At 37.8% G+C, this 21287-nt stretch overlaps 1 protein-coding gene across 1 annotated transcript in view; it reads left to right on the forward strand.

Moving 5' to 3' along the window:
* Positions 1-21287, forward strand: part of LOC129574455 (steroid receptor seven-up, isoforms B/C) — a 64620-nt gene that overhangs the window by 34560 nt on the left and 8773 nt on the right. The window lies entirely within an intron of this gene.

The raw sequence follows: 21287 nt of genomic DNA on the forward strand, positions 1-21287 counted from the left end.
ACTGTTCAAATGCGGCAAAAATAAATCCGTATAGAATTAGTATCGAATTTGCCATTAGCGTTCCCATAAAAAATCGGTGCGTCACATTGAAATACGAACAATTTTCTGATAGTGCACACAAGTTCATTGCCATTCGCAAGGAAGAGAGAAAAAAAAGAACGAAACGCAATGTGTTGAATGATGTTTCGTGCGTAAACGGAAAAAACTATTTGCCAATAGCGAGTTTTTTTTAGTTTTTTTTGTGTTTTCCTTGTTTTTTTCGGTTGTTTTGCTTAAATGCTCTGCTATCTTTTTGAGCCAAGTGCAAAAATGCATTCACTCTTCGAAAACTGTTCAGTCGAATGGTCGCAATCGAATTACGCGCAAACCAAGCGGACAAGCACCACAACAACAACTGCAACAAAAAGCATTTATGCAAATTTATCGGTGAAATAAAATTTTATGTTCAGGTGTCTGAAAAATATTTCATATAACAGTCGAGTGACATTTATACACATAAATGCACATTGCACACAATCATTACCGTACATTTCCGTAAAGCGGGAGAGGCGGTGATATGTGATTTTTCCGTTCGGTCGTTTCGATCGTTGCATTTGCTCTGTGTGCGTTAAGATAACGTGCCCGGGTAAAATGGGTTTCGGTATTGATATTGTGGCAGATAGTTTGTGCGCGTCACTCATAAAATTTTGTAGTGTGCTTAATGAGCGGTCGTTTAAAATTGAGGCCTTTCGGTTTCGCATTGTAAACACATTCGTTTGGTGTGAGCGAGAGAGCGAAGCGCATATCTTGATGTCAGAGTTCATTTCTGTTAACCAAACATACACAAACACATTCGCAAAGCGCAGAAAAAAAGGGAAATGAGAATTCGATTGGCAATAAACACACACGAGAAGCAATTTAAAATTCTCAACGATGTGTGTCAATTAAAAGGTTCGCAAAATTTTCTGTGGGAATTACTTTTAAATAATAATAAAATCAGGAATTATCAAGCGAGATATACTATAAAAAAGCAAACAAGTATTCCATAACAAGATTTTTGATTAAACAAAAACATTTGCCATCTCTTTCGCTCTGCCTTACTCGTTCCATGAACCGTTTGGAGCTACTTTTTCCGTATATTTTCCACGCTAACGCTAATTTAGCAATAGTAAATTATTTATTCGCTTAAATGGGTAGAGAGATACGGGAGAGAGAGAGCGAGAAATTATCCCAAAAGCCATTGAAAGCAAAGAGGCAAAGGTGAAAATATTGCATGTATCCTGTATGTTTGTGTGTTGGTTCGCATAAAGCCTCAACTATTATCCATCCATTTTGGATTTTGACAAAGCCCATGTAAAATAATAATAATCACATCTAATGAATAAAGTAAATTTGTAGAGCAATAATGCGGCCAATGGATCTGCGGCAACAAACGCAGAGTACGAGACAAGTCAACTCGACTCCGAGATAAAGATAACCTTTTCACTTGAACACATTTACAATGCTAGTTTCCACTTTCGAAATTAGTGTGTTGATGTGCAGCGCGCGAGTGAGTGTTCAAGCGTGTGTTTATGTTCCGAAACTCGTACATTTTACTAACCGGCTGCACACGCTGTTGACATGCAGAAATACACATACACACCGCACACCGTACACATTGGATGAGTCGTTGCTCCTCTTGAAAATGCCAAACGTATTTTCTGTTGTTTACTTTTGTATTTTGCGGTGTGCGAATGTTTCAAAGCGTTGATTTTATATGTGTTGATTTTAGCTACAGACAATAACTGGTATTATGCAAATGGCAACAGGACCAAATAATGCGGTAATAAGAACAGAGCCATTGTGTTTGGAACTTTCAACAAACACAACGAAAGATTAAATGCCCATTTAAAACAAAACGTACACCCAAACTAAAAGATAAAACGGAAAACCGCACTCAAAATTACATGATTATCACAAGGGCTTATGTCTTCTTTGCGGATTGCCAGCTTATCCGAAATACAACCGAAAATCAACCACGAACAACCATCACTCGAGCTCTTTAAATTGGTTCATAAGCTTTATTATTTCAAGGTGGCTTTTTAATTATTATGACTTGTCCGAACCACATTGATTTCACACTGACTTTTCACTTTTCATCTTGCCTCACCGAAAAAATCCCAAATTGAAATCTTCCAAAAGAGCAGCGATCTACTTCGATTGTAAATGAGAAACGGTCATATCAATGTTTTTGCTTCGACTGTGAACAATTTCCATAAATTGGCCGAATGAAGAGTGAAAATGGTCGGGTGTGAAATTCGTTATCATAATTTACGAAATTGAAACCTTATCTGCAGCCGAGCAAAAGGTTGCGGATTAAATCAAATGAGTGAGTGAGTGTGGCACACATATGAGTCGAATAAGTGGCTGCCCTTTTTACCCTCGATAAAATACCAGAATGAAAACAACACGCTACGCACATTGCTTTAACAAACCAACCGAAGCGATGCGACCGATGTGTGATTCATAATAAACAAATGTCACTAAAGTGTGAGTGTTTGTATGTGACGCAACCACATGCCCTTAGCCAGTCGGTCGATCGAAGTGTCGCGACAAACAACCCATCCCAAAAATAAACCGCCAAAAAAATCAACAACAAACTTTTTATTGTATTCCATATATTCGCGTTGTTTATTTTAGTTTCCATTTAAAAATTCTTTCACTGTTTTGTGTGCACGACGAGGTTCAAGTGCAAATTACGTACCACCGCTTTTCTTTCATTCACTCTTTCTATTTTGATTCGAATTCGGTTGGGTTGCTGTTTATTTTTGCGGTTGATTTTAATTCGATTCAATTTACGAATGTGGAGTTGGGTGATGACGAAGAGGGTTGCCGCATCGCCAAACAATCAAATGAAACAATTTCATATATGCAGATTGAGAGTGGAAATTGGATTCAATGAATGTGTGTGTGTGTATGTGGGGGACTCACATACGACGAATGTATCGTTATCTTGCGTCACACCGACAATCATCGTCTGCCGCCATCGAAAGAGAGCTAAACACTCATTCTCACTAAATTAAAAATATTTCCGGGCGACATTGCTCACACTTGGGCTTTGGTGGTTTTTATCTCTTTTTTCCATTGGTTAGACACACATCGTCATACATAGGCTCATACATAGGCACATACATACTTCAGTGGAATATTCATTTTGGCGACCGCATCAATTTGTTTTTTTTTTTTCAAACATAGGATTTCAATTATGTCGATGATCTCGTATTGGCATCAAATGAAAAATCAACAAATAACCCATGACTTTGAAAGTCGAAAATCGGAGCATTGATGAAGCGTGTAAAATATTTGTATTCATCAGCAGAATCGGCAATGATTTTGTGAATTGAAAAGCGGAAAATTGATTTAAAACTATTTTTTCTCTTCTTCATTTCGAACTGGAAATCAATCAATCGATGCGGAGATGGACTTTATTGAAATAAATAACGTTAAAATTCGTTTTGCATGACGATTCGGTCATTGAAAAGTTAACGGCATCAATTTCTGAAGCTGATCGTGTGAATTTGGCTTTCATTTACACCAACGAACACACACACACACACACATACACAGCCAACAATCAAATGTGCCAGTGAAAGATGCTGATGCCGAATTATCTGATTGGCCCTACGGTATAAATTTTATTTTCAAAAGCTCATAATTTCGCTGTGAATTATGTGAAATCGCGACGTGTCAAGCACACGTTCTTTTTTTTCCTTCGTCGTTCACACTTACTCTTTTTTTCTCCCAGTTTGTTCGTATTTCTCGCGCCGTTCAATGCTTTTTTGTTTTGTTCTAGCATTAAGATAGCAGTTGCTGAATACGAATTCATGTGTGAAGCAGTTTATTATCGGCATCAGTAAATCACATAAACGGCATTCCGTACGAATGAAGTACAATTGTTAATATCGAGTGTCAATTGGTGTGTGCGAGTGTAGTCGAAATGAAAGCAACTTTTCAACAGTAACAACAACACACCGACGACAACGACGAAAACCCGATACTGGATAGCTGGTAGTGGGCAAAAAAGAAACGAACAAACAGGCAACAATGGAATATTTTTTGTTGTTTTGAAAACGGACCAAATATTTCATATTCACAGAGATATGAAAACCTTAGGAAAGCATCGAAGTGGAATGGAAAAATGGAAAATGATTGTTATTATTCAAGAGAGTAGAGCACAGCCGAGCCGAGCCGAGCAGACCAACAAAGTCTCGATTACTGATTTCAATCGAGTATGTGCGAGTGCGATACATTTCGAAATTCAACTAAATGTGTTTCCTTGTTCACCTTCCTTGTGCGCACCGCTTTTTCACACACAAAGAATACTTCTTTTTTTCTTCTTTTTTTGCAGTTTTTTATGCAATTGATACATTTTCAATATTATCTTTCGAAAAATTTCGGTTTAAAATAATGTTTATCGCGTTGCCAGTAAAAAATCCAACAAAAACAACAAAATCACTTATTTTCACAGTGTTTTTGTGTCAATTTCATATAGAAAATTTGTATCGGTTTATTAAATCTTATTCGTCGTTTTTTCTCGCTCGCTCACTCTCTGTCTCTGGGCTCAATAAGCAACAACGGCTTAAAGAATCGATAACATAAACAATGGCTTGTTCAATATGTTGGCGCAACAAACACTGTATCCGAAAAGAGCGAACGACAACACATACTAGAAAATGGACGTTATAAGTCTCGCACCTTTTCAGTGGCCCAAACAACAACAAACACGCTCCATAATGGCTAAGAGAGTTCATAATTTATCTAAATCGGCAATCAAATCATCGTAAATGAAATTCTTAGGACTCACACTTTTGTTTGAGTACTACGGCACAATGAAAAAAAAAACAATGCGAACGTGTGTAAACAGATCAAAAGACATTGATACACTAGGCAACTGGGCTGTTTGCGCCTAATAAATGGACAAAAAGTAAAAAGACACACACACGCTCCATGTGTAACAGGAATTGTTCGATAGCAGAAACGAGAAATATTGCGCTCTTTTTTCTTCCAATTTGGTGTTTGATGTTTGTGCCAATTTGTGGCTCATTTATTTTGATGTAAGTGGCTGCCAAATGAAAAGACACACACAACGCTGCATGAGCCCAATTACGGTTGTCGGCACACAAAAACAACAACAACTGATGCAAAATTATTGCGTTGGTGCGAAATATATATACAGCTACACTGTTTCATTCTGATAACATCAGCTTCTGTTGATTTTCAACGGTTTCTTATGTCATTTGAAAGTTTTTGTGCATATCATAAATTCAGCAGTGAATTTAAGAAATCTCATTTTCGTTGACAAAATATCTGAAATTCCAATTGTGTCGTTTCGCTTTTAGTTTTCTTCCTTATTTTTTCTCCTTCTCTCTTCGCACCCAACCAGTTGATTATGTAACATGCAACATCTGGCACAATTCGGTAATTCTGTCTATTTTGTGTTTCCTTTTGCAACGACCCGATTGTTATTTTCCTAAACAGTTGAATAATTCATTTTCTATTCTTCACATTTTGTTCGTCCCATTCTCTATTTTTCGAGTTTTTTTTTTCATTCGTTTATCGAGCCCGGTAACGTTCTTTTGACCATTCAAGAATCTTACGGCTTAGAGTGCATGATCGAAACGACAACAACGGTACACGTGATGCAAAAGACGATGCTTATATGGTTTTGTCTCGAGATAATTCTATTTTTGTGTATGTTTAGGCTTTGGCCCATCGTAATATGATTAAATTTTTGGTTTTTCCTTTGCTTTCGCCTCCTTTTTCAAAACATCCAGTTTTTTTTCCTTCAATTTTCTTCCTTGAAGTTATTGAAAGACGTAAATCTCATCAGAAAAGGCAAAATATGACAACCGATTTCAATTATTATTGGTCGAGTTTATTGAAAATCCATTTCTTTTCGTGTCGTCATCTTCGTCGTCAGTCAGTCATCTAAAGCATCTGTGCGCAGCCTTCATCTGTTTGAGATGTACCATTCCATTGAATCGGTGGCGTTTTCGATTATCCCGATACAATGTCGTCAATTTGCTTGTCTTCCTATGTATATTATATGGATTGCGTTCAAAGGTGATCTTTGAGTGGTCATTGTTTTCTCAATATACTTATCGGCTTTCGCTTGAGATTGAATTTCGGCAGCTCACTGAAACATACATACAAACAGAGGCATAGAGACAGAAACAGAAGCATAAGCAGAAACACAGACATAGAAAGAGACAGTGGCGAATTCTTGTCTATCGATCATGATCAATGCGATAATAAACGTATGAAACTGTTTTCATTTTTACATAAATACAAAACGGCAAACAAAAGACATTGAAATTGAAGACAAACAGCAACGAAGAAACATCTGCAAATGAATTGAAGTAAAAAGGTAAAAAGAAAGTGCGCATTCAAGATGTTTTCGATTGACAAGACGCGCGTCTGTGTCATTCAAACTTTGACGAGCATTTAAATTTTTGTTCGAAATTTGAAGGCTATTCAAAAAAATCGGCAAAGATTTGCGACGCAAATTCCGTTATGACCAAATGTCGAAAATTGTGATTGACACCGAATGATGGGGAAAACCACACAAGAGCGGCATTGAATTCATTCCTTATCATTTCACATGCTCTCGTTGCTCAGCAATAAAAACCCTAAAAATGTACTAATTAAATAACTTTAATTTTTATGGCAATAAAGCGAGTAATATCGCATTGAATAGCGGTCATTAGGCTGAATATGGTTGATGTGTTATAATAATAATTCGAGTGTTGCAAACAGAGATATGAACATCACGCACACACACTCACTCACACATAAACCATAAACGCTTTAAATAGTACTTTATGCGGGACTGTGGTGTGCATATTATGTGATACAAATAATCGTTACACATTCATTAGAAAAGTTTTGTTGGGGCCATAATTGCGTTTGTTATTATAAAATTAGGGTCGTGCTATCAAATAGATACACATCGTACAGAGCGGTTGCAACATTTGATACGTGCCGAGAGATATTCAAATGCGCTTTGCAATAGGTCAAATGAGTGAAAATCATGTTGCAAAATTTTCACATGAAATCCGAGACTTTGTTCACTTTCCGTTTTTTTCGCCATAAGATATTGTAAAATTAGAATAATTGCTTCGGAATTAGAATGTTCGGCGTTAATTATTTGCAATACAAGAGCTTTTCAATCGAAACGAGACATGTTGTGTGGCACATATATCGGAAACGTCTATCGTCTATCCGAATGAAATTCCATAATCCATGTCAAAAAATATTTTTCGTATTCACCTCAAGTGCTGCGGCCGCAGTCATAAGAGCCGTATAGTCAGTGGAACATATACACGTAATGCGGATAATGCAAGCAGACAATGCAAAAATGTATAATCTTCGACTATATTAATCGGTTTAAATTACGGTTTGAAAGAGAGAAAAACAACGAGCCGCACATCTCGCTCAAGACTCGACTCAACGGACGTATGAAGAAAAAAAAATCCCATACAGATCGGAGAGACGGAACATGGAACAGCCACGATAAACGATAAATGAAATACATTACAATGTACAACAACAGCCAAGATAACCATTTAATCATGTACTCATGACGACCTGAAAGCGCGCTGCAATCGAAAAGTGATACTACAATGAGCGCGTTCAGCCTGATGAACAACGGGCTTTCAAAACAGCCACTACTCACCAACCAACCAGCCACAGAGACACACGAAATATGCAGTGTCAGCGTTATTCGGCTGGTTTTCTCTCGTCTTCTCTTCAGCTTGTGTCTTTTGTCGTGTATGAGATGGTTTCGGTGTTCCTGTTGTGCATTCGAAAGTAAGAAAAAGTTGAAAATCTCGATTCGATGTTCGAGAGTGTTTGTGCTATGTGAATTTTTCGTTGATCGGAGTTGGTATCCCTTTTGCGCAATCCACAACGGCAATAGTGGCTGTCCTGCTCGCGCGTCGAGCTGTTTATCCAGGTCAAATACTATAATTCACATGGTTTTCCGCATCTCTGTCACACAACCTTATTCGCATCGTATTCTCCATGTGCTCAGTGTTTCAGCACTTATCCAAATCATCCATTGCAGCAGCAGCGCGTTTTTTCCTCTATCTCTTGAGTTTAAAATCTGACAAAATGCAAGAATAAAAAGAAGCAGCGGCTGCAACACCAAGACTCGTGCTTGTGCAACCAAAACAACCGCTTCACTTCCTCCATCCACAAAATGCGGTTGAAATGGATGAATCGTGCTCTGACTCGCTTACGATCACCGCACTTCTATCGATTGCACTAACACAAATTCGGCCGCTCTTCCACTCGGCGCAAATATCAATTCACCATTCCAGCAACGAAAACAACGTGCGCTGTTTGTTATACTTTCGTTGCATACGAAATTTTCGAGTGAATTTTTCCATTCTTTCCATCTTCATCTTCACCGAATAAGCTAACTTCATATGAATATCACGAAATGAGTAGCGGCATTTGCGCACAACACGGTTCTCTGTGTGGTTGGTAATTGTTTTTGACACACGTTTCAAGAATCGAATTTCAATTAGAAGAACTCTGTTCATCGAGATTTCTATCATGCGGCCATAGTTGTCGCTCCAGTACAAAGAAAATCCTTCAAATTTACCGTTATGGTCAACAGTGCTCGTGTTGAATCTAGAATTGACGGTTGCAAATACAACGATTCCATTGAGATTTACCGAATGGACATTTTTTGCTTCAAATCAAAGAATCCATTTGATGCAACTGAGCAAGAATTGAATGGCAACTTTCTTCCCTAAAACAAACACATATTGCAAATCTAACGCTTTTTCTCGGTGTATCGAATCAGCAAAAACTCGGTGACGTGTTGATTGAATCATTTGTCCTATTTTTGATTCGCAGAAAAATGCGCAATCTGGATTGTATATAAAAATGGTGTTAAAAATTATAAATGCACATTAGCAAATGATGTGCCCATTACGGGAATGGAAATCGAACATGAAACAAGAAAAAAAAATAGGGACATCACCGACAAGCAACGGCGATTTATTGTTCTCGACCACGACGACGATGACGATCGACGTGAAACGTATTGTTGCGAATACGTATTATTAAATGTTTGATAATAAATAATAAATAAATTACGTACGGCTCTGGCTCATTTGCTGCTCAAAAAGAACGGAGAGACAACGTGAGTAAATTTACACACACCGGGAGTGCGAGAGAGAGACTCATTCGAACGCAAAAACCCAAACGATCACACCGAGCAAAAAGAGAAGAAGAAGCAAAAAAAACGGTGCCCACATCGAACACCGATACGAATCCACGTTCGGTTGATGAAATGTACCATTTGTAGCATATTTTACACGCTTTGGGCTTCAGGACTGTGCTGTGTGTGTATGTGTATGCACGACGTATCGGTAAAAATCGACGGAATTCAATTAAGTTTCTCTTCTCTCGGTCGTCGGATGTTTTTTTTTCTCTTGTTTCTCTGTTCAATGGTCCGATTGGCGCGGAGCGAGTGTGAAAACGAGACGCAAAGCCATGTCGAAATTGTGCCATAAAAAGGTCAGAAGTCAGCGCGCATATATTTAATACACTCACACTGGCGTAGCATACACACAGCACACTCAAATAATAAATTCGCATTTGAAGCGCTTTTTTCTCTCTTTCCGTCTCGTTCAGCCACCGGTGTGTATCTGGGCTCTATACTCGGGCACATTATTACAAATGGACACAATATTTTTTTTTATTATTCTCATTGTGTGAATGTAATTGTTTCGTTCATTCATTCATTCGGCGTTATGATATTTGATCAAAACGGAATATTGCAGCCTTTTCGTTGTGCGATATTTAGCCGAGAGTTCTAAACGAACGAACGCAAAGGAAATCATTCACAAGCAGGCATTCCAGTCATTTATCTTTCAAAGTGTGATCGAAGCAATAACAATTCAATATGTGAATGAATTCATAACGTAAATTTATTCCGTTTCTTTTGAGCGATTTATTTTTTTTCTCGTTCGGTCGTTTTTTTTTCTGCTTCCACCATGTCGCATAGACCCTTCGAAATGAGCGAAAAAATTGACTATGTGCGTTTTTTTGTCGTGGTTTGTGCGTTTTTTTGTCAATTCCACCGCACGATTTATTTGATTTATTTTGGCCTGTGCGTCACATATGCGCACATAATTTGAACTTTCTATGGTCATGCTGCTTTCTTTCCAATTGTGAGCTCTCGTTAGTTAAGTTACTTTTTTAATTTCGCAATTTACTGCGTGAGCTACACGTCAATTAGTCGTTGTTCGAAGATCGACCACATACACGACACGCAAATGCCACATAATTGGGTGCAATGAGCATCGCTTGATATACTATATTTAATTGAATGTTGTGCAAGTGACGTTTATGATTGTTTCTCTTTTTACTCTCGGCTAATAAATGATGAATCAACTCGATTCTTAGTCATAGTCTTCACATGACAAACCAATTCGAAAGGTTTTAAAAGCAAAGCAATTAAACGATGGAAACAATTCAAAGGCTCCTAAACTTGTCGAATTTTGTCCCATCGATTGAGTAACAAAAATTTGAAACCAACGCCAAGGAAAGAAGCAGTGCATTTATTCAGTTTAATAAAACAATTTTAAAAGCCTTAATCGGTGTTGATGAATTGAAGAAAATGGAAATTTCACCAGTCGTTCATTGTGCCATCATCATCAACTGTAATTATGATCAATTAAGAAATATTACTATTAAACAATTTTTTCCCAACAATTTTTCTATGCTAGAGCTATGCACTCGTGTTTTTGTTTTATTATTTATCATAAATTTGAGTTTTATAATCGGTGGCGAGTGTGTTGGCTCTTTTTATTCGATTTGAATTCATCGTCGATTTGATATTCGTAATCGAGTGCGTGTTGCAGTGTGTGCGTACACAAATTCCAATTTCACAAAATCGTTCATAAATTAAACGGGAGCAAATGCAAGCGCGACAAAGACGAATAGCGGCGAATAAAAAAGAAGCTAAACGTCAAATGTGTTCGTTGACGAAAAAGACGACACAGTGTGCATCGACAATTGCAAAGAGATACACAAAACAGAAGAAGAAAAAACAACGCACACACAAACTGTCGCGTGCTTATTTACGATCGACGAAATGACGTAGAAAGTCGCTACAAATTATCGAGGCATCATAATCATGTTCACTTTTCTGGGTATAGAGGCTGGTTGATTGGCTGCCGTTTGACGGTAGCAATGCAAACGACAACATTTACTTAATTTTTTTCTCTGTTTCTTGTCATTTGCGCGCGCGAGCGCACACAGCAAACTGCATTTTGTAGCCGAAGATAAAAAGAGTGATATAAAATCGTTTAGTCGAAAATGCAATGCCAATAGCGCCTGCATATGGGAAACCAACACACGCGACCCAACCACCAAAAAAAGATTAACGCCGATGCTTCGACTCAATGCAATAAATATCGTATTCAAATGGATTTTTTTCATCTTTTCTTGTCGATGAACGAATAAACAGGAAAAAAACACACGCTGAACGATGCAATGATGAACGAAATGAAAAAAAAGAAGACGAGAAAGAAGAAAAGGCCAAACACGATTGCGATGCACATGGCACTTATTAGAATAATAAAAATAGATTTGTTCGGTTTGTTGGTTGGGGCAACACGCGAGATTTTTGCCGCTGAATGCCAGTAATGAACAATTGAACAAGCAATATGTAATTTATGGCCTATTTGCATCGAATACGATTTCAGTTAATTTCTAGTAAAATAGCCACTTCTGTCATTGCGTCCATCGATTCAAACGAAATCCCCTTAGACATTCGGTGGCTATTTACTGTCGGTTTATTCAAGACATCGCGATTGTCAAAACGTGGTGGCTTATAATCAAATTTTCCATTTTTGGCAATTGTCATTGAAAAAGAGAGCTCGACCGTACGAGCCAGACGAAGTTCATGTGACGCTGATAGACGCCAAATCGCGTATATTGTCATGTAAGGGAGACACAGTCATAACAAGATAACAAACAGTTAGAAGTGCCTCAAATCGGGGAAAATAACAAGCAAATAAATCACGCGGCTGAAGAATGAACCGGAATGTTCATGTACTTGCCAATGCATGTTCCAATGTCAAGACTTTCTTGCAGATGATTCCGAAAGAGAGAAAAAAGGCGGTATGGTCGTGCACATTTGATGACTTTCTCGTGCCGACACACAGCACACAGCGTTCAACGCAATTTCATTAGCATAAAATAGACTTGACATAAATTGTTCCAAAAGGAAAAAAACGAAACGAAAACCGTATTCCGATTCATTCAACACAATTCCAATGCAAAACACTTAATCTGGAGTTCCAAATGAGCCATTGATGCGCTTAAAATGCTTTTAAATGCATTAAATCCACCTGTCACACACTCACAAAATCATTTCTTGCTCTCATCTCTCTCTGTTCCCTCGCTTCGCTTTGTATTTGCTTTTGCTCTTGCTTGTCGTGCGTTAGCTACAGCCTCGTCTGATTTTCTAATAATTACGTTTTTTTATACGTTGTTGTTGCTGTAGATAGCATTTTTGGGTGTTGCCTTTTCCCATTTCAGATTCATTGCACTTTTATTTGCCTTTTAACTTTGCATTCGTTCCATTTGTAATGTTCCTCTCTGTGTGTGTCTGTCTGTAAATTATGTCTCTTTTTCGGTTGAGTATTTTTGGAAGCATTTTTGGAGTCTTGAAAATTCAATTGTCATCCTATCTCGTTGAGAGGGGGAAACCAAAACTGTCGAGTTATTGAGCATACTCGTAAGCAATTAGCATATGTTACACGATGTTCGACATCTTCGCTTCCAACTTTTAAATGTGAATAATTAACGTTTATCACTGAACGGCTGACTTGAACGCAGAAAAAAGAAACAACCATTTAACGAATGCGATCGTTTAATGAATGGTTGTGTGTGTGTGTGTGTGTTTGTCTTCGTGCAATTAAAGTCACACTGTGTTTAGTCAATAAATCTCATCAAATTCACTGGAATTCGGAACATTTGAATATATTGCCACTGAATTTATGGAATGAATCACTCGGATTGACTTTGATGCGAACTTCCTGATTGAATTGAATGCGATAAATCGATGAATCACATCTATTTAACCTAATTTAGAATCTTTCGGTTTTTCGCAGGCCGGCCAATTTAACCGATCAACTCAAATGTTTCTTCAATTAAACGCCGGCGTTTTTGATAATTCCCATGATTCAAACTGAAAAGTACTTTCATTTCGATTTAGTTAACGTCAATTCAAATGCACCAATGCATGGAGCGCCAATGAGTGCCTGCTTGATGACAAAAATGGTTTGTGGCGCATGCAGCGTGGAAAAATCATGTTGAGTTGTTCAATTGAATGTAATTATGTTGACCGCCTTCGAAGCGCGCAAGTTCAATTGAAGCCGAAGTAGAAGGAGCCAACTCAAACTACTCAACAAATCTATCAAATAAACCGCAAATTTCAGTTAAATAACAATTAAATGCGTGAGTTTTTTGATCATAAACGTGTCAATTCGACTAGGAGGCAACTAGGAGAAATCAACATATTTCGCAAGCAATTAAACCAACCAAATTGAATTCGTTAATTAAACCATAAAACGAAACGAATGCACACAACAATGACTAAAATACGGATTGTTTCCATTGCTTCAAAAGCCATATGGTGGCTTCATATACGTATAATAATTTCATCATATTTGTTTTTCTCCATAATTCTTGAGCCATATCGATTGAAAATGGGCACGATTAAATGTGTTGTAAGCCAAAGGAACTCATGGTCAGCGCGCGTGCATTAGCTGAAATATTTGCGAAAAGATCACGAGTTTTCCGTTCAACAACGACAACAATGAAATAAACAAACAAACAAAATTGTCTACATTCTATAGATGTTATCGATTGTCACTTGGACTAGTGCAGTTCAATGCGCTATAAGCCGAGCGAGTTTTTTTCTTCTGTGTCTGTCGAATGAGTTCACATAATAAATTATTGATTTGGACATTGTTCGTTCTCATTTGTTGTGCATTGTTGTGATTGCGGCCTGTTTAGCCGGGGCCATTGTGATTGTTTCATGTTGCGTGTACAACAAATCAAAATAAAAGGCGCACTGAGAAACCAAGAACAACGATCTCTTGTGTACAAAAAAACTCGATGACAACACAACAGCGACGTCGGCAGCGGTGGTGGTGGTGATGGTGACGGCGTGTGCGCGTATTCTCTACCTCTCTCTTGCATGGTCATCGAAGACCAACAGAGAATGCGACAACACAAAAACAGATGATAAAAATGTGTTTATGCACATTGAAGAAGTGAGTGCAGACGCTCCGATCAAAAAGGAGACCACGAACAAAAGCAATGCGCAAAACAAACGGAATGGTAACGAATTTACCTGAAAAACAGCGTTCACTTAAAGTGGACTGTTTTGAGTGGTCACAACATTGGAACAGCGGGTGGTGAGCAAGAGACACAAAGAGCAGCGAGGGAGAGAGAGAGTCGTTTTGCAATGTGGATGCGTGCTGCGTTTTAAAAACACCATGTTTTCATTCGTTTGAAAATTTGTTTGATCATTAGGTCATGCGATTTGTTTCATTTTGATGCACTTAAATGCTGTTACAAACATTAACCCCGAAAATCGAGAATCACTCGACATTTTCCATTGTCACATTTTTCGATATTAGTTCCGACTTTGAACCGCATTCCATCCAATCTATCGATTTCAGCCAGAGTTGTTCATTTTTTTCTTCTCTCGATGCGTTGACTACGGGCTTTTGCAATTCATTTTATTAATTTGGTTCGCATTCGAAACGGTTTTCGCATCCGTAAATTGCGTTTGACATGAGAGCAACACACGAGCCATGTAACGAAAGCATTTGGTGCGGCGCACGAAATAAACCATTGGAATTCATTCGAAACATCAAATGGGTGGATTTAATAGACGTTGTCAGAACATAGAGAAGGCGGTTGCCAACCCATCCATATATATTCACATATACACAGAGCGAGAGAGCGGGAGACAATACAAAGCGCCACAAAACGCAAACGCACTACGACCTAATGGAGATGAACACTGTTTGCATTGAAACCGAACCGAACATGAGCGCGGAGAGGCGAAGAGAGTGAAGAAAAAACGACATGGAATACTGTTAGTCGGATTTTTTTTCTGTTGCTACATAAAACAATGACAAAGATTTACTTTTACATATGTACAGCTCTTTGACTGTTTGGAGCCATCCACAGTTAATGTGAACACAGCCGTAAAAAACACATTCTCATCGCCTTTTTTTTCTGAAGGACCACTCACTTTTTATGCGGCGACGGTGGAAAAAAATCTTTTATTCAATTCTTTGAATGGTTTTCATTTCGATCGAATCAATGATTGCTTAGCAATCCTATCGATTTTATCCCGAATACGGCGACGATTTTTCCGGTCATCACTTTGAAATTAAATCTTCACTACTGTTTTATTTTTGTTCCTGTTACAGTGTGATTAGAAATTGAATCTACCCAAGAATCCAATTGGAACACATTAAAAACCGCAAACGAAAGTCATTCACATCTCTCTTGCTATCCTCGTTGTTGGATTCAATTTTATGGTTGAACATAAATCAATGAGTAAAAAACGCACTGAAATCATGGTGTATCGTGTGCCAAATGCACATTTCCGTGCAAATGGAGGGAGAAAATGGCCGAAACCATGACCAAATCATCTAAATTACTAAACATTGAGCAATAATTTACGGAGAAAAGTCGAATGTTAGACGCTTTGGATATTACTTTGGTTGTGCACTTTTCGCACCCAATATATAGGGTGCATATTTGATAAGAGCAAACGACGTTGGTGATGTATTGCATTGTTTTTTTTCAGTGGGATTTTTTTCATTTAATACGTTTTTTTATTAGATTCGGCACTTTTTTTCTGTTGGGTCGATATTATTGAATGTCACGACTTGCGTGGAGGAGAGACGAAGGAAGAAAAAACCTCAAAATGATGAAGTGGACACGGTCGAAGGAAAATGAAATTGAAACGAATCGTGATTTTTCTTAGTGGCCTTAAAATGACTCATATAAGCAAAGAAAAAAAAAACGGGGAAAAGATTCTTGGCATTTACACAGAAATGCGCTAAAAGTCAATGGCCTGTTAGAAAATTGGTCGTTGTTTTAGTTCGAAGTTCATAACTCTCTCTCCCCGCATTTTGGCCTTTTTCTTGCTCTTTTGCTAGCTGCTTTTAGCGGAAATTGTGTCAAAATGTGTATTAACGTTGTTTATTGTTGATGGTGATTTATTTGGGCAGACCCACCACACCACTGAATATTGTTTCGACTGGCATTTAGTCCGCATTGGATTTTCGGGTGAATACCTCCTTCACTGCCATAAATAGTTCAATGTGTCGATTAATGGTTGTATAAAATACCGGCCAAATAAAATCAATCAATAGCTAATGTGATTTATTGCTAGAAGAAAAAACCACTCGATCGTTCCCTGACTGAGTAGAAATTCGAACGTTCTGATGATTCAATAAAATACACTAAGTAACCTCGTCATCGTGAACAAAATTCATTTTGATAGAATTTTCCATTTAAATTCATTCATAACCAAGAAAACACTCACCGCACTTACCCATCTTTCATTCCGTGCGCGTTAAAATTTCTTATCCAAACATTTTCAAATTGACTTAATTTTCAATTGAATTAATCTGTAAACAATAAATTGCATTTTGTGTCGCTAATTAGTGCGCCCCGTCAACTAGACAAATATACGTACAATATGCGGTGCCTGTGTATTTTGCAATCGCACAATGACTTGGTCATATTCTTAGCGTTGACACTAATTGCATTAGTCGTAGCTAATTAGTTGGTTTTAACAGTCACACTCAGTGGCAAAATTGTGGCTTGTTCGTTTGTTGTGGCGCTCATACACACACACACACTCGACCGCGTTGCTTCAACAATTTTCTATTGGATGGACAATATGGGTTTGTGACACGTTTCGGGTAGTTCACACTTCAAAATACCGTTGAAATACACCGTGTACATATCATTATCTTGAACAAATTCCTTCTGAATGTGCCGCGAATCAAGAGATCATTTCTAGTAGAAAGAAAAAACCGCACGCGATTATTACACAATATGATTTGCATGCTTGGCTCGTGGTTAATGACATTTACCGTTGTGATGCAATCGATACGGTGGTTTGTGTTTGTTTCGAAAGGAAAATCCAACCTTCACCTTGTCCCCATCAAGGCGCGTCTTGATGATAATTGAATCAAAGATAATTTTATGCGGGAAATTGACGAAAAATCTGTGTTTTCACCCCTTTTTCGTAGCGAAATGAGACCGCTGTTGAAAATTTCCATAATTTATTGAATTCCAAAATGATGGCGAATTTCATCGAAAAGGGTAAAGACTTTCTTTGTGAAGGTGAACGAAAGGAAATTATGCGCGTTGTTCTTTGGCACGCATGTCATTTGATTATATGCCAACCGTGGCGAAATGGTTTGAACATTTGTTGCGCCGGCAATAGAATGCTAAGGTGAAAAGCCATCGCAAATTGAAAACAATTTTATATTATTTCTTGTGACACAAATGGTGAAATTTGCGTAAAGATAACAAAAAAGGGTAATCTTCCCTTCGTAGATGGAAAAATACTGAAATCTCATTTTCGGACGAATTATGAGACAACTTTGAGTGATTTGACGTCACAACTGAGACAAAGGAACGCTATAAATGTATTTTTGATTTGATTAAAGACGAACAGCAACAAATAAACTCAAGCTCACTCATGTCACACAATCTGAGTGTATGTGTATTTTTTTTATAGCCGTACGCGATGCTCAAGGAACGTAGCAAAAGAATGCTGTTCGATTTATTAAGTGAACAAACGCGCACACAGTTGAAAAGAATGAAACGAAAAGAAACTCATTCACGTTCATATACAACAAAGTCATTTTAAAGCACGCACACACACACACACAATCGGCGAATGGCAAAACCTCAAGAAAAAAAAATAATTGAAGTAATTGAGAATGATAAATAAAATAATTAATAATTGAAACCAATTTATAACAACAGTCGTAAATATTTTAATAAAAACAATCTAATAATAAAAGTTGCCGTTTCTTATATGTAGCCATCCATACACATTTGTGTGTGGCTGCTTTGCATTTAGCTGTTCGAAGAAACCGTCGTTGTTCGTTGCTTGTATTGCGTTTTTCTTCTTCTTTTCATTCATTCTGTTGTTCGGGCCTTTTAAATAGTCGACAATTTGAGAAATAATGGTTGTCGAGGCGTTCGTCATTTTCTCTACTGGCAAGCCTTGATTAAGCGCATCAACACGATGCCCAAGTATCACAAAACAATTACTTCAATCGCACACTGGAAATCGTACGGTTGTGTGATGAAACAACACAACGTAGCAACTTCGCAAAGTAGTCGTGCTTCGAAAAAAATTAGCCTCGCCATTTTCAATGCATTTGATTACTGGCAATTGTATTTCGTTTCGAAATACGCAAAACAAAAATCATATGAATGAAGTGACAAAATGCCATTCGGCCAGAATTCGGTTGGACTATTGCGGCGCATTATCGATTTTTTATGACTGACGTCCATCTATTCACATCTTTTTACGATCACTTAATCATTCAACAAACATCAAAATTCCATTTTTTTTTCAATCATAAAATCATTTCAAATGAAGTGAAGAGCAGAAAAAGAAGAAGAGAAAAAATCACCTCGTGATTGTATCTTTCTAGAACCGTTCATATGATGTGTAAGCGCTACACACGGAATCAAAGTCGTATTAATCCATCGTTGTTTTGAATTCACTGTTGTTATTTAATTACCGAACGAACGGCCAATTTATTGTCATGTAAAGCCTTTTATTTTGCTTTCGCATTGTGTGCATACATAAGTTCGCCGAATGAAAGAGAATAAAAATCGCCGCTCAATTATTTGTTTATTGATATGTTTGTCTTTTAATTACGAATCTGCCTGTGGTGCTCTGTGTTGTTTGAATGTTCGAGGAGTGTGCGTCCGTGAGTTATTGGTTGATTGAATAATGTGGCTACAAAACAGTTCATTAGGGCATCGGGCACAGCACACAGTGCACCATAGGGCAAACACTGATACTTATTCATTGGTCCAAGCCATTGAATCGATAGTTTGACCTAGACTCCATCAATCTGGTATCAAACGCAATGTATGCCGTAAATTGAATTCAAAGAATCGGGAGAAACTCATGGGCGCACATTTTGATGAGTTGACAGTTTTTTGGAAGACAGTGTCGATTTTGATGGAACAATGAGTCTTCGTTTTCCTTTTCCTTTTCGTTTTTTTATCCACGTGAAATTTTCCGCCTTATTGAAATTCGATCTCCACAGAAAAAACAAACAAACGTAAAAATAGAGAAATAAAAATAGACAAGTTTGTAATTGATTTAGCAAGTTGTAGTACAACTTTGGTACAATGGAAGAAAATTAAGCGAATTTCAAGTGCGTTGATGAATCTTCTGCTTTCGTCCATCCAACGGCGTTACATAAGAAAAGTGCACATCAATTTTCAACCAGCAACCAAATGATTATGTAATCAATTCATGCGTCGACTTGTAACAAATCGACGGAGCGAGCAGCTATCGCGTTTGGCCAGTAAATAATTCCCGAAAGTCATAAATCATTTAAAAACGCCACGATCACAACCGATGCACGGAGAGAGATGAAGAGAGAGAGAAGGAGAGGAAAAGAAAGATGAAAATAATAGAAAATTTAATTGTCGAAAGAATGCGGCTCTCTTTCTCTTGGCCGGGCTGGTTTTAATTTCATGTTTGTTTTCATTTCGAATGCGTGTGCATTACACATTTTTCACTTTATCACTTTACACCAAGTGACTTTGGTAGTCCAACGAGAGAAAAAAAGACGCATGAAACCCGAACGAAAGAGCGAGCGCCTGAGAAAGCATAGAGCCCGCTGAAATGCTGGACCAAATAGAGCGAAATTAAAAATTCTGTGTCGAATAGAGCGACTGAGCAACAATAGAATATGGCTCGAAACTCAATTCCAGGCCGCTTTAATTAATGTATTATTATTTATTAAATGGGAATGCGCTGCCGAGCAAAGCGATGAGCAAAGTTTTATTTTATGGGGACCGAGCGAGCAACGAACCCTTTTTCTTCTTCGCATTTTTTTTTGATTAAATCAAATAGCGGTCGGTTCATGTTGTTCTAATTTGTTCCAGCGAGATAGAGATAGAGTGTAATATAAGTATCATTTGTTGACATTCTAACATTCGTAAGAGCATTTGATCGATTTCAAATAGAAGAGTGACAACTTAGCTAGAGTTGGAATTTTGGAGCATACATCAATTTTCCCGGCGGCCAATAAATTAATAATGAAATATAAAAATATTTTTGTGATGATCCGGGCGCTTCAATTGACAAATTCACTGTTGCGTTCACTGATATAATTTCGTTCATTTCGACAACGTGCGCTATGCGACAATCAAACAACCAACATTTAAATCGACTTAGCGATAGAAAGGCTCTTCACATCGCATTATCTCGATTCAGAAGTTTTTTTGGATCAAAATGTGCTGTGTCGTTTGAGAAAGTTTTTTTTTGTGTGTGATGTTCGCTTTGACAAAAATCACCGCAAATCCGTTTGAGGAAATCAATAAAACTGATGACACAATCACTTCTTTTGTGCATTAACAACGTTCAGAAAATGGATTTTCTGGATTTCCAGCAATTAGCTCTTTTCCTACTATAAATCGAAACTTTAGCAATGAAACGCCGGATTGGGCGAAAAAAAACAGCGAAGAAATGTAATGTGCCACCACCGACGGCGGTGGCAAGCAAATCTCTGTGAAATTCTGCGGAAAACTTTGTCGTTTGAAAAACGCAAATCGGATTTTGCGAAATGACGAGAGAGAAATCAGTGGCATTTCAAAAATGAACCGCACACAAATTGCCTACCCGGACTTTCCTTGAGTTGCCAAAGCGAATCGCAATCCTGCCTACTGAATGCTATCTAATTAAGTTGAAACAATGAAGATTGAAACGGAGGATAATGTGCTGAAATGCCAATTTCACATTTGTGCCGCTTTTTAGTGTGAAAAAAGCCACTTCGAAGCGCAAAAAACGCGAAAGAGAGTGAGAAAAAACACGTCGTCTCGTTATTTTCGCGAACAAAGCGGAACGGAAAACTGTCAACTGAAACACATTTCATCGAATTGCTGGTATAAATTCAGTGATATGCTTTCGACACACGATAACACAACCAAAA

Source organism: Sitodiplosis mosellana, unplaced genomic scaffold (genome assembly GCF_009176505.1).
Source record: "Sitodiplosis mosellana isolate CC-2019 unplaced genomic scaffold, AAFC_SMos_1.0 Smas_scaffold_1, whole genome shotgun sequence".
Taxonomy (NCBI): domain Eukaryota; kingdom Metazoa; phylum Arthropoda; class Insecta; order Diptera; family Cecidomyiidae; genus Sitodiplosis; species Sitodiplosis mosellana.